The sequence below is a fragment of the Natrix helvetica genome (assembly GCF_964273705.1).
Source record: "Natrix helvetica genome assembly, chromosome: 4".
Taxonomy (NCBI): domain Eukaryota; kingdom Metazoa; phylum Chordata; class Lepidosauria; order Squamata; family Natricidae; genus Natrix; species Natrix helvetica.
Genome location: NC_138550.1, coordinates 67,411,483 through 67,424,801, shown reverse-complemented (window position 1 = coordinate 67,424,801; position 13,319 = coordinate 67,411,483). Strand labels below are relative to the sequence as shown.

Sequence of the window (13,319 nt, the reverse complement as noted above, 5' to 3'; positions counted from 1 at the left end):
CCCTGTCATGGTCAGATCACTCACTCCTTCGTCTTGACTTCCCTGGTGCTACCTCCCGCTGCGGGGAGGCGGAACCGGAAAGCACTAGATGGTTCCGCCCCAGGCGCCTGATGGAACCAGATAGGTTCCAGACGGAGCTTGGGCCACCTCCTGTAACCTTGACCCGCCCCCGGGTAGAGGACCTGGTGGTCGCGTGGAATAATGCGACTACCGGGGCCTTGAACCGGGTGGCGCCTTTGCGGCCTCTCCGGCGGCAACGATCCACCCTGGCCCCTTGGTTTACCGAGGAGCTGAGGGTGATGAAATGCCGCAAGAGACATCTAGAGAGTCGTTGGAGATCCTCTCGTTCCGAACTTGATCGAACACAGGCACGAGCCCATTTAAGGACGTACCTTGTGGCATTGAGAGTGGCCAAACGCCAATATTGTGCCACTCTCATTGCATCCGCAGAGAAACTCCCTGCCGCCCTGTTTCGGGTGTCCCGCTCCCTCTTGTTTCAGAGGCCGCGGGAGGCCCCTCTACAGGGCAGAGCAGAGGAATTTGGGAAATATCTGCAGGATAAAATCGCTCAAATCTGGAAGGATTGGGTCCCTGTTAGTGGTCCAATGGAGACGTCCGTGGCGAGTCTTGAGGAATCAACCTGGGAGGAGTTTGACTTGGTTGCCATCGAGGATTTGGACAGAATGTGTGGACGACTGCAACCCACCACATGTTTATTGGACCCGTGCCCCTCCTGGCTTGTACTGGCATCCTGGGAGGTTACACGAGACTGGCTCCTGGACCTAGTGAACGCTTCGCTGAGCGAGGGGTCTCTCCCGGCCGCCTTGAAAGAGGCGGTGGTGAGACCCTTGCTCAAGAAGCCTTCCCTGGATCCTTTGGAGCTGGCCAATTATCGTCCTGTCTCCAACCTTCCCTTTTTGGCGAAGGTTGTAGAGAGTGTGGTGGCCTACCAGTTTCCACGGCATCTGGAGGAAAATGATTATCTAGACCCGCGCCAGTCCGGCTTCCGCCCCGGTCACAGCACGGAGACGGCCTTGGTCGCATTGGTGGATGATCTCTGGAGGGCCAGAGATAGAGGTTGTTCCTCTATCCTGGTCCTATTAGACCTCTCGGCGGCTTTTGATACCATCGACCATGGTATCCTGCTGCGCCGGCTGGAGGGGTTGGGGGTCCGGGGCACCGTTTTGCGGTGGTTCGGCTCCTACCTTTCTGGCCGGATGCAGCGTGTGTTGGCAGGGGAGGAGAGGTCGACCCTACGCCCCCTTACTTGTGGGGTACCACAGGGGTCGGTCCTCTCGCCACTCCTGTTCAACACATATATGAAGCCGCTGGGTGAGATCATCCGTGGTTTCGGGGTGGGATACCATCTGTACGCTGATGATACTCAGCTGTACTTTTCCACCCCGAACCACCCCAACGAGGCCATCGAAGTGATGTCCCGGTGTGTGGAAGCCGTACGGATCTGGATGGATGACAACCGACTCAAACTCAACCCCTCCAAGACGGAGTGGCTGTGGGTACTGGCTCCCCGGTTCAGCCAATTAATTCCATCATTGGCCATTGGGGGCATTCAACTTGCCCCTGTGGAGCGGGCGCGCAATTTGGGCGTCCTCCTGGATGCCCGGCTGTCCATGGATGACCATGTGACAGCCATGGCAAGGGGGGCGTTCCACCAGGTTCGCCTGGTGCGCCAATTGCGCCCCCTACTGGACCGGGACGCCTTACGCACAGTCACTCATGCGCTGGTGACGTCTCGCTTGGACTACTGTAACGCTCTCTACATGGGGCTTCCCTTGAAATGCACTCGGAGACTGCAGTTGGTCCAGAATGCGGCCGCGCGGGTAATTATGGGGAGTACAAGGTACTCCCATGTGACACCTTTCCTGCACGAGCTGCACTGGCTTCCTGTGGTCTATCGGGTGCGTTTCAAGGTTTTGATAACTATCTTTAAAGCGCTCCATGGCTCAGGACCTAGTTACTTGCGGGATCGTATTCTGCCCCATACATCCCTGCGACCAATCCGCTCGCACAGAGAGGGCCTCCTCCAGGTGCCGTCCACCAGACAGTGTCGAGGGGCGGCGCCTAGGAGTAGAGCCTTCTCTGTGGCGGGCCCAGCCCTGTGGAATGACCTCCCTCCGGATATTAGGAATACCTCTGACCTCCGCTCCTTTCGTATAAAGCTCAAGACCCACCTATTCCAAGTAGCTGGCCTGGCTCAACTTTGATCTAACTATATCGCTCCTGACGGGTTTTTATTTGGGTATTTTAATTGCATTCAATTACTTAGGGGTTTCTAAACATTGTATTTTATTGTTTTTATTCATTAGCCGACCTCCTCCTTGTACATGTCTTGGTATATGTTTTTGTAATATGTATGTCTTGTCTATATATTTATTTCATATGTTTTATTGTACGCCGCCCCGAGTCCTTTGGGAGAGGGTGCGGCTAAGAAATAAATATTTATTATTATTATTATTATTATTATTATTATTATTATTATTATTATTATTATTATTATTATTATTATTAGCAGAGAATTATAGTGTTGGAGGAGAGAGCGGCGGAGATGGGGGAGGAGCTTAAAACAACACGCAAGGGAAACGCAGATGTAGAAAATTTTCTGACAAAAATAGAATTTGAAAGAATGTCCTTTTTTCTTAGATTCCAGAATCTGCCAGAGGAAGAAAACGAAGATCTTAAAGAGATTATGAGCACAATTTTAGCAGATTATATTAAGGGAGATAAGAAACAATTATGGTGGGATATGGATCTAGCATATAGGATAAACTCAGCATATGCCAGAAGTCACAACGTTCCCAGAGAGGTACATGTTAAATTTGTCAGGAGATCCACAAGGGATGATGTGCTTGCGACCCAAAGGGAGAGACCATTGAAATACGAAGAGGAACAGGTCACCATTCTTAAACAGATCCCCAAAAAAATAAGAGAGAGAAGGAGGAAATATTCCTCCTTATCAAAAAAAATTATACAACATGGGGGTCTGGTTTAAGTGGCTGTTACCAGAGGGGATGATGGTCTTCTGGGAGGGAAATAGGATCAGAATTAATACAATTCAGGAGGCGGAAGCCTTTATTAAAAAGAATCTTTCCCCCCCAGAGGAGAAATTTAGTGGGAGTAGGGAAAAGGACAGCAAGACGCAAGATAAGAAGGGGGGGCGTTGAGGCTCCTCCGGGGGGCAGGGAAGAAGAAGCAATATCAAAAAGGCTTAGATCACAAAAATGAATGTATTTGGAATAATTGTAATTGTTGATACTACAAAAAGTAACAAAGAAAAAATAGTAGAGCACATGTTTGACAATATTGGTTAAATTTGTTCTGATGCTTTCTTTTATATCTTATTTTTAAGATTGTTAAATCTGTGAGTTTCTTGGGGGGATTCTCGCCACCAGTGTGGAAGCTGCAAAAAAATTTCTGTATACCCTTTTACCCTTCCCTATATATTTTAAAACCAATAAAAATTTTGCAATTAAAAAAAAGACTGCACTATTACTGGAAAGACACAACTTGATGTAATGAAAGCTTATAATAAAAAATTAAGTCAAATTTAGTTAAATTTACAGCAATATGTATAAAATGAAGTGATAATGGATACAGTTAAATAATTGATTGATAATGATAATGATAATAATAATAATAATAATAATAATAATAATAATAATAATAATAATAATAATAATAATAATAATGCATATATATATGTATTGGTTTGATAAGAGGAAATTTGATATAAATTGCAAATGGTGACTAAACATGTTTATTTAGAACATGTTATAAAGATGTAATGTTACCGGATGATATTGGGAAGAGCTAATGGAATGCCATTATGTGGTTTTGCTTTAAATCTGGAATAGTTTATATAAAAGAATGTAAAAACATTTATAGTCAAATGAAGATTGAGCTATGATGATAGTAATATATAAAAATATATTTGATTTAAAATAGATGTTTTGATATGAATTGTAGGTGATGACCATGGAAGGGATGCACAGAAGTTTTTGTAACCAAGTGACATACTTTCTACAACTTGTAATGGAAGATGGTTTTGTGTGTGTGTGTGTGTGTGTGTGTGTGCGTGTGTTTTGTCTGTTTGTGTTTATTCAAAAAAAATTCTTTATAAAAAAAGTCATCCCACAAATTAAGCAAATAAAATCCAAGAGAAGTAAAAAAAAAAAAAGATAGACATACCACAGCCTGAAGATGGCGAGTGTGATCTCGCTGAAACGTTGCAAAGACAATCTCAATCCTACACGGGAGAAGACCCGAATACAACAAAACCAGCATATATTATTTATTATATATAACACGACTTAATGTTTGTATTTATACTGGATAAAATGTATCATGATCCCAAGTGATGCAAAGTTATAAAAAGACAGTAAGCGCTGTCCCAATTTATTGTACTTCATTGTTTTATATAAACAAGTCCTAAGTAATTAGAAGATACTCACAGAAAAAGTGATAGAAAAGAATATAGAAAAAGAAAGATAAGAAATCTGTACTTTCATCTAAAGTTAACTCACCTCTTCCTTTAATTACCTATCTGCACTCTGCTGAGCAGCATCTTGGAAATCAGAACATGTTTTGTGGCCCTAGGGGTTGTTTAGCTCTCCCATTGAAAAGATTGGAAAGAGGGGCCTGAGAAATCAGAACTCACTACTTAAGGATCCACCAGTCAAACAAACATCATAACGGTAAGTCCTAGAAAGTGACACATTCTGTGAATCAGCACAGTTTTCTGCAGTATCAGCTCTGGCAGGTACGAAGAGAGGAACAGCCACAGTAAAATGGTTTGGGGGGTCTTTCTTGATGATTTTGACCACAATAAACACAACAATGCAGACCAGGAACACAAAGGAGACTGCAGCCAAGCAGATCACCAGGTACTTGGTCAAAGTTTTATCTTCTTCCGGTTCTTCCACACTGACATCCATCCTCCTCAGAAAGGGATCCGAAAAGCCATCCACAAGAAGAACATTAAACAAAACGGTGCTGCTCTGTGGAGGAGGGCCGTTGTCTCTAACCAGTATCACCAGCCTCTGTTTATTTGTGTCTCACTCCTTCAGGACTCTCTTGGTTTTCACTTCCCCATTCTGCACTCCTATGCTGAAAAGGGCTGGGTCTGTGGCCTTCAGCAATTCATAGGAAAGCCAGGAGTTTTGACCAGAATCTGCATCCACTGCAACCACCTTGGTGACCAAATAGACGGCCTCATCTGACTTGGGAAGCAGCTCATTGCATGGGGATGTGTTGTTCTGGAAGGGATATAGGAAGAAGGGAGCGTTGTCATTCTCATCTATGATGTGGATTCGGACAATCACTTCTGAGCTCAGGGAAGGAGCACCTGCATCAGATGCCCTCACAGTAACTCTGAAGCCTCTTATCTGCTCATAGTCTGGGGATCGGAGGGCATATATGTTTCCAGTTTCAGAGTTGATGGAAATGGAAGAGGTCACAGGGGAATTGCCCTTCCCAAGCAAAAGTGAATAAATCACTTTAGCATTCAGTTTTGTGCCCAGATCCAGAGTGTGGACTGAGTTGATGAGCAAGCCTGGACTATTATTCTCCTGGATCTTCATGTCATATGCAGACTTTTCAAAAATGGGATGGTTATCATTAACATCTGACATGTGAACATTAATCAATCTTGTTGAAGTGAGCCTAGGAGATCCCCAGTCAATTGCAGTGATAGGGATGTTGTACTCAGAGTCTCTCTCTCTGTCTAGGGGACTTTGGAGCACAAGCTGATATAAGTTGTTTGTGGTGGCCTTGAGCATAAAAGGAAGGTTCATCTCCATGGAGCAGACCATTTTGCTGTTGTCTCCAGAGTCTTGATCTCTAGGACTGAAGAGGGTCACCACCTTCTCCAAAGCCGAATCCTCCTTTAAGATGCTGGTCAGAGATATGATGGACACTTCTGGGGCATTGTCATTGACATCTTCAACCTCTATAAGTATCTTGCAGTGCCCTGAAAGACCCCTTCCGTCTGTTGCTCTGATATTTATGCCATAACACCTTTCTTTTTCATAATCAATCTGTCCCCTAAGAGTGATTTCTCCAGATTTTCCATTTAAAATGAACAAACTGTTTATTCTTTCAGGTGTTCTGTGGAATGAATAGGTGACTAGTGCATTTGAACCCAAATCAAGATCTGTAGCTTCGACTTTAGACACCACAGTGCCCGTAGGAAGGTTTTCCTTCATTTTTACCTTATATTCGGATTGGGAAAATTGAGGAGGGTTATCATTTATGTCGAGAATATCAATGTTAATTTGAACAGTGCCTGTTTTCTGTGGTACCCCACCATCAACAGCCATTAGGGTGATATTGAGACATGGCCCCTTTTCTCTATCTAGTTATCTCTTTAGAACAAGATCCACATTGTTAATTCTGTCTTTGTTCCTTTGCACATGAAGCCAAAAATATTCATTGGTGCCGAGTGTATAGTTTTGGATGCTGTTTTCTCCTAGATCCTCATCATCTGCAGATTCTAAGGGAAGTACCATATTTGTAGGAACATTCTCAGGAATTTCTATCTCAAATTCATTTTTAGAGAATTTGGGAGCATTGTCATTTATGTCTTCTATTATTATTTCAATATTGTATGATTCCAAAGGGTTGTCAAGCACAATTTGAGATGTAAGTATGCAAGCATCTGTCTGGCTACACAGAATGTCCCGATCTACTTTATCATTTATCAATATATCCCCAGTATGAATATCAAGGGAGAAATATTGCTTAGTGCTTTCAGAAATGAGATGGGTTCTGCAATCAATGAATTCCTGTACTTCCAGTTTGAAATCCTTCAACACATTAGCCACGTTAGAACCACTTTGGTTTGTTCAGGTGTAGAATAGTAGATTGAAATACATAATGCCCCAGGCAGACAAAGCAACCAAAAAAGATACATACCTTGTTTACTCCTAATGCATTGTTTCATCATTCAGGACTCTCCTTAATTCTTGAACAGAATATAAATCTCCTTACTTTCATCCAGTTTTTGTCTCTCACAAAGAGATAATTTCGTGCTGCTTTACCTGACAGTTTTCATCTTTTCGTTGGTTAAAATCTTCTTGTCTCCTTGCAGAACCCTACTCTTTGTTCTTTTCCGCTCAAACCAAAATTCTGAGTTCCCAATAATATGTTTGCCTATTCTGTCACCATGTGGCTGTTTGTGGAATCTGCCTCTAAGAACTGCTTTCATGAATCTGTTCTAAAGGCCTTACTGTTAAAGCCAGTAAATCATAGTTTTAAAGGCTCTCTTTCTATTCAAAATATGAAGATTCCACAGGAAATGGTGGCTTGGTGAGATTCCAGTTACTTCATCCACAAAAAATAATATTATTGTTCAACAGCACATTGAGAGAGAGGGATACAACTCTAGCATTGCAATATAATTTTCCCTGAGGGTGCCCAGAAATAAATTGTTTCAATTATATCGGAACAGAACAATAAGAGGAAAGGATCTATGTTAATAGATTTAACATAGATCACATTTTACATTTAAATTTAACTAATTTCAGTGACAGAAAAATATGAATAAAGGTGACAGGGTATGTAGGGTATCCTTATTGTGAAATTATTAGACATTTAATTTTATTAAATTTTATTATTAGATTTTTAATGTTAAAAACAGTATTAGACCTGGCTAAATAATTTATTTTCCTTTACATAACCATAAATATATTAGGACTGAATTGAAGTTGATAGCTTCAACATGGTAGATAGAAAAATTTATACTGAGAAGCAAAGAAGATCTAAGATTTTGCCATCCACTAGAATGCACAGGAAGGCTGTTGATAAAAACTAAAGTCTGATGTCACTCTAATGATAATGCAATTTTCTACGAAATGTATATATTATGATGTACTGACATTTCTTTCACTACTCAAGAGAATAACACAGAAGAGACCTTGGAGGTATTCAAGTCCATCCCCTGCTGAAGCAGAAGAATCATTTCAGGAAAAATGTGTGCCCAATTTCTTGAGAAAAACCTCCAGTGTTGGAGCACCCACAATTTGTGGAGATAAGTTATTCCACTGATTAATTTTTCTAACTGTTAGAAATTTCTTCTTAGTTTCTAGGTTGGTTTTTCTCCTTGATTAGTTTGCATCCATTATTTCTTGTCCTACTTTCTGGTACTTTGGAGAGTAGGTTGACTCTCTCTTCTTTGTGGCAGCTCTTAGAAATTGGAACATTTCTATCCACCCCTACTCCTATTCCTTACACCCCTAGACATACTCAATTCCCACATCCATTCTTCATATGGTTTAGCCTCCAGTACTCTAATCATCTTCTGTTGTTCTTAATTGCACTTCTTCTGGAGTCTCAACACCTTTTTTTATATTGTGGCGAAACTGAATGCAATATTCCAAGTGTGCTCTTACCAAAGCATTATAAAGTGGTATTAACACTTCACTTGATCTTGATTCCAGCTCATTTTTCCTTTCCTTTCCTTTCCTTTCTTTTCCTTTCCTTTCCTTTCCTTTCCTTTCCTATCCTATCCTATCCTATTGCTCTGATAATGCAGCCTATTTATGTGATTGTCCACTAGGAGTCCAAGAGTCCTCTTGCAGTTACTACTATTGAACCAGATATCACTATTCTATACCTGTGACACCATTTGAATGATGGCACTAACAAGGATTAGTGAGTTTATGTATGGAAGATTTCGTTTAAAGCTGGAGAGCATTGCAAAGTGCTCCTTCCAAGTTCTTCTCTGAAGTGATGGGGGACACCAGTTTACACACTGGACTTTCATTTTGATAGGCAAAAACCTTTGTGAGTTTTTGGGGCCAATGTGTTCAGATTGGACTCATTCAGCTCTTTGTATAAGATGTATAAAGAAGTTCATATGATCAACATCTAAAAGCGTTCGAATCATGATCAGTATACCCATATTGCCCACCTATTTATAAATGCCTCTGTATTTTCAAATAAAATATTGTAACATCATAACAACAATTGTTAATATAATAACAGCATTTGCAGGGAATCTAGCTTTAATTGGAACACCAGTCTTCCCAATTTCATATCAAAATACTGGCATTTAGATGCCTTTTTTCTATTTTAACCAGAAAATAATGTGAAACGGAATATACATTCTGACCATCAATGCATAAGTGAGGAAGAAAACATAGGAAGCGTTCTTTCTGAAGTGAAAGGTTTTTTTTATTCAAAGCCTTTAACTTTCCTTTCAGCTGCAGTTCTTTCCAGCCTTTCTTAGACTCAAAGAACCATATGAAAATTCACTACCTTAAATAGGAAAGATGATTTTGACTTCTTCAAATGATGGGTAGAAATGAACATTACAAACGACGAATACAGAAAAATAATGAGAGACTTCCGGTTAGCTCCACAACGAGACAGACTGGAAAAGCGGGCTCCCTAGGGACTGCGTGAAATCCAGGACTGACAAACCATTGCTGGGGGGTCTTTTAGACCAGAGCCTTCTTGGACAGAAGGTGAAAAAAGAGTGGCATCTCGAATGGCCAAGAGGGAAGAAACTGGTTCCTCAAAAGCCAAAGACTAGCTCTATGACCTGCGATGGGGGAGGCTGATATGGCAAAATGTCTGTCCTAAAGTTGGAGGCAACCGGGCTAAGCACAAGTAGGAGCAATGGCTGGATAAAGTGAGAAGATCGGGTGAGAAGATTTAACACCCATTGATAGAATAAGAGTGGAGTTGTGATTAGGAGGGAATTCAAATGTAAACTAGCATAAATGGAGGAATTGGGAACTGCATGGTAAAACAAAGAGAAGGAAAAAAAGATGGCACTTTAAAAACATTAAAGCCCAAAGAGAACGGACTGTTTACCTAGCTTAGGAGGTAAAACTAAAAGAAGGACTGGATATTTTATTAATACAGAAAAAAATATTCTCTCTAGTTGAATGTGAAACCTGGAAATGGCTTTGCTTTAATGGCAGGTAATTGATAAACCCCAAACTCCACATAAACGTCAAGAAGGAGTTGAAGGGGGGGAGGAAAAATGATTTAAAATTGAAGAAGAATACCCCCTCCTGCTTCTCTCTAGAATTTGTATTCTGTGCTCCTGTGGCATTAAAGATTAAAGATTCCATTCAAGAGTTAAGATATTTAACTGGGGGAAAAAAGCTAAGAAATGGAGGCACCTACTAGAAAGAAGAACCATCACCAGGCAGAGATGAAATTGGGACTTGAAAAAGCTGGTAACCAGAGTGTAACAACAAAGACCTTGCTTTCAACACGATCTCAAGACAATTCAAAACCAAAGAAGAAATCCCCTCCCCTACTCCATTGCTACAATTTGCATTTTGTATCTTTGTGGAGTTAAAGGTTACATTTACATTTCTACCAGAAAGAACTCATTTTAGAAGATGAAATAGATTATAACATGGTGCATGGAAAGCAGAAGAGCAAATAAAAATTGAAGAGGCTTAATGGCAAGAGGAATTGATATTTTATCGAATAGTCAAAAAATGTTTGTTAAGATGTAATGGTATACTTTGGATTATATTATATGTATGTTAAAAATAAAAAACTTTCGGCAAATAGAAAAATAGTGAGAAAAAACCCAAAGGAAAGTTTAAAAAAGTAAAGCAAAACTAAAGGAGTTATTCAGAAATAAATGCAGAACAATACAGTCTATCCATAGATACAATCGTTTTAGAATTAACCATAGAAAAGCTGCTCCCTATGGCATCTTTAAATAATCAAATATTAGACATTTAAGATAAAAAAACTGTTGGAAAGGTTTAACATTATTCTTACCTGAGACATCAATTCATTTTCCTTGACATGAGTTTTGGTATCCTGAGAGTGTGTTGAATTCCTTGGATCCATTGAAAAAATAGAGGATATTGGCCTGAGAAATCTGAACTCACTATTTAAAGACCCACTAGCTAAACATACTTCATAATTGTAGGCCTGACAATATGTGTCAGAAATACAATCTTCACAGTTTTCTTGCACATTTTGTTTCACCGGGAAATTCAATGCAGAATGAAAACTTCTTAAGAACTTTCTTCACTTCTGAAACTTGGTTGCAATAAACACAGTGACAGAAAGCAGAAAAATGGATGAGATGTCAACCAAGCAGATAATCAAATACAGTGTTAGAGTATGATCTCCCTCCTGCGGGACTTCACTCTTCGGATTATCCATAATTTTCATGTAAGGATCAGAGAAGCCGTCCACTAGAAGAATCCTTAGGGTCGCAGAGGCAGACTGAGGAAGATGCTCATTATCCCTAACTGCCACAATAAGAGTGTGTTTGAAACTGTCTCAGATGTTCACTCGCCTCATGGTTTTCACCTCCCCATTCTGAGTCCCAACAGTGAAGAGACTCGGATCTGTGGCCTTCAGCAACTGATAGGAAAGCCAAGAATTCTGCCCTGAATCTCTGTCCACTGCCACAACTTTGGTGACTAGGTAGCCTGTCTCTGCTCCCCTGGGAACCAGATCATTTGATGGAGAAGTGTTGTTCTGAAGGGGGCAGAGGATGAAGGGGGCATTATCATTTTCATCCATGATAAGAACTCGGACCAGCTTTTCTGCACTCAAGGGAGGTGAGCCCTTGTCTACAGCCCTCACCATCACCTGGAAATCCTGTATATCCTCATAATCTATAGATCAAATGGCATACAAGTTCCCAGTTTCAGAGTTGATGGAGATGTAAGATGATGCAGGCTCTTCCCTGATATTTCCAAACAAAAGAGAGTAGCTTACTTTGGCATTCTGCTCTGCATCCAAATCAATTGCATGAATTAATCCAATGAGCAAACCTGGAATGTTATTTTCTCTCAAGTGGAAATCATAGAAAGATCTTTGAAATACTGGAGAGTTGTCATTGACATCTGAAATATAAATGGTAATAATTCTTATTGAAGTAAGACTGGAAGAGCCTTGGTCAGTGGTTATGATGGTGACTCTATATTGTGACATTTGTTCTCTGTCCAATGGCTGTTGAGTCACAAGCTGGTAATAATTGTTCTTTGTGGATTTTAGGATAAAGGGCAGGTTTGAATTAATGTTGCAAATAGTTCTGCTGTTGTCCCCAGAGTCTTGATCTCTGACACCAAAGATGGCCACCACTATTCCTGGAGGAGAATCTTCTGGTATGGGATTAGTGACAGATGATAGGGTTATTTCTGGAGCATTGTCATTCTCATCCTCAATGTCCACCTGGACTTTGCAGTAAGCAGACAGTCCCCCTCCATCTGTGGCTTTGATATTCAGTTCATATTTGCTATTTTCTTCATAATCAATTTTCCCTACAAGAGTAATTTCTCCATTATGATTGTTTAAATTGAATGATCTGAGCACATTTCCTGGTATTTGGCTAAAAGTGTAAGTAATGTGAGCATAGACATCTTTATCACCATCACTGGCTGCAACTTTAGTAACTAATAAACCTGGTGAGCTATTTTGTGTACCTTGTATACAGATTGTTCTGTATGAGAACAACAGAATGATAATGAGGAACATTATCATTTGCATCTAAAATATCAACTATTACTTGCACTATACCAGTTCTCCTTGGGAACCCTCCATCCACTGCTTGTAGAATTAGGATAATCTGAGGAATCGTCTCACGGTCTAATGCTTTCTCTAAAACCAGTTCTGTATATTTGCTACCATCAGTGTGAGTTTGCACTTCTAGTTTAAAGTGTTCATTAGGAGTAAGTGTATAATTTTGAACATTGTTTTCTCCTTTGTCTAAATCTTCAGCCCTTTCCAAAGGGAATCTGGTCTTTGTTGGAATGTGCTCAGATATTTCAAAAAGAAACTCAGTTTTAGAGAATTTGGAAGCGTTATCATTCACATCTTCTACTTCAACTTCAATTCCATGTAGCAGTACTGGATTTTCTAGCACAATTTTGGCCACAAAGAACCTCTCTGTTGATTGTATCCTTTAATATTAGGTTCCCAGAATGAAGATCCAGCAGGAAATACTCTTTAGAGCCATTTGGAACTAGCTGGGCTTTTCTAGCAGATAATTCCTTTACATCTATTTTTAAATCTTTCAGCACATTAGCTACAAGAAACCCAGTTTGCTTTCTTCAGGCACTGAATAGCACAAAGACTCACACATTTCTAGACAGAGAATATTTAGACAGAGAAAAAAAAGCCAGAACTTGCCTTTTAATGCAACCTCTTTCCATTGATATAGGTCAGCGATGGCGAACCTTTTTGGGCTCCCGTGCCAAAAGCGGGGGGAGCGCAGGGGGGTCGTAGGCAGGCGTGCCATACCCATAATGCTATGCGCGCGACACCCCCTCGTTGCGCATGCGCGCAAACACGCCCTGCGCATGCGTGTGACC

The 13,319-nt window shown here is 40.8% G+C and overlaps 2 pseudogenes across 2 annotated transcripts in view; both read right to left on the bottom strand.

The window, feature by feature from the left end:
• LOC309390759 (protocadherin beta-16-like) overlaps nt 1-13,090 on the bottom strand; it is a 65,129-nt pseudogene extending 52,039 nt beyond the window's left edge. The window contains exon 1 of the transcript in view: nt 10,768-13,090. The product of the transcript in view is annotated as a protocadherin beta-16-like (transcript). The remainder of the gene's footprint in view (nt 1-10,767) is intronic.
• On the bottom strand, nt 4,611-6,928 carry LOC309391636 (protocadherin beta-14-like; annotated as a pseudogene). Its single transcript has one exon. The product of its transcript is annotated as a protocadherin beta-14-like (transcript).
• Nucleotides 13,091-13,319: the final 229 nt, after the last annotated feature.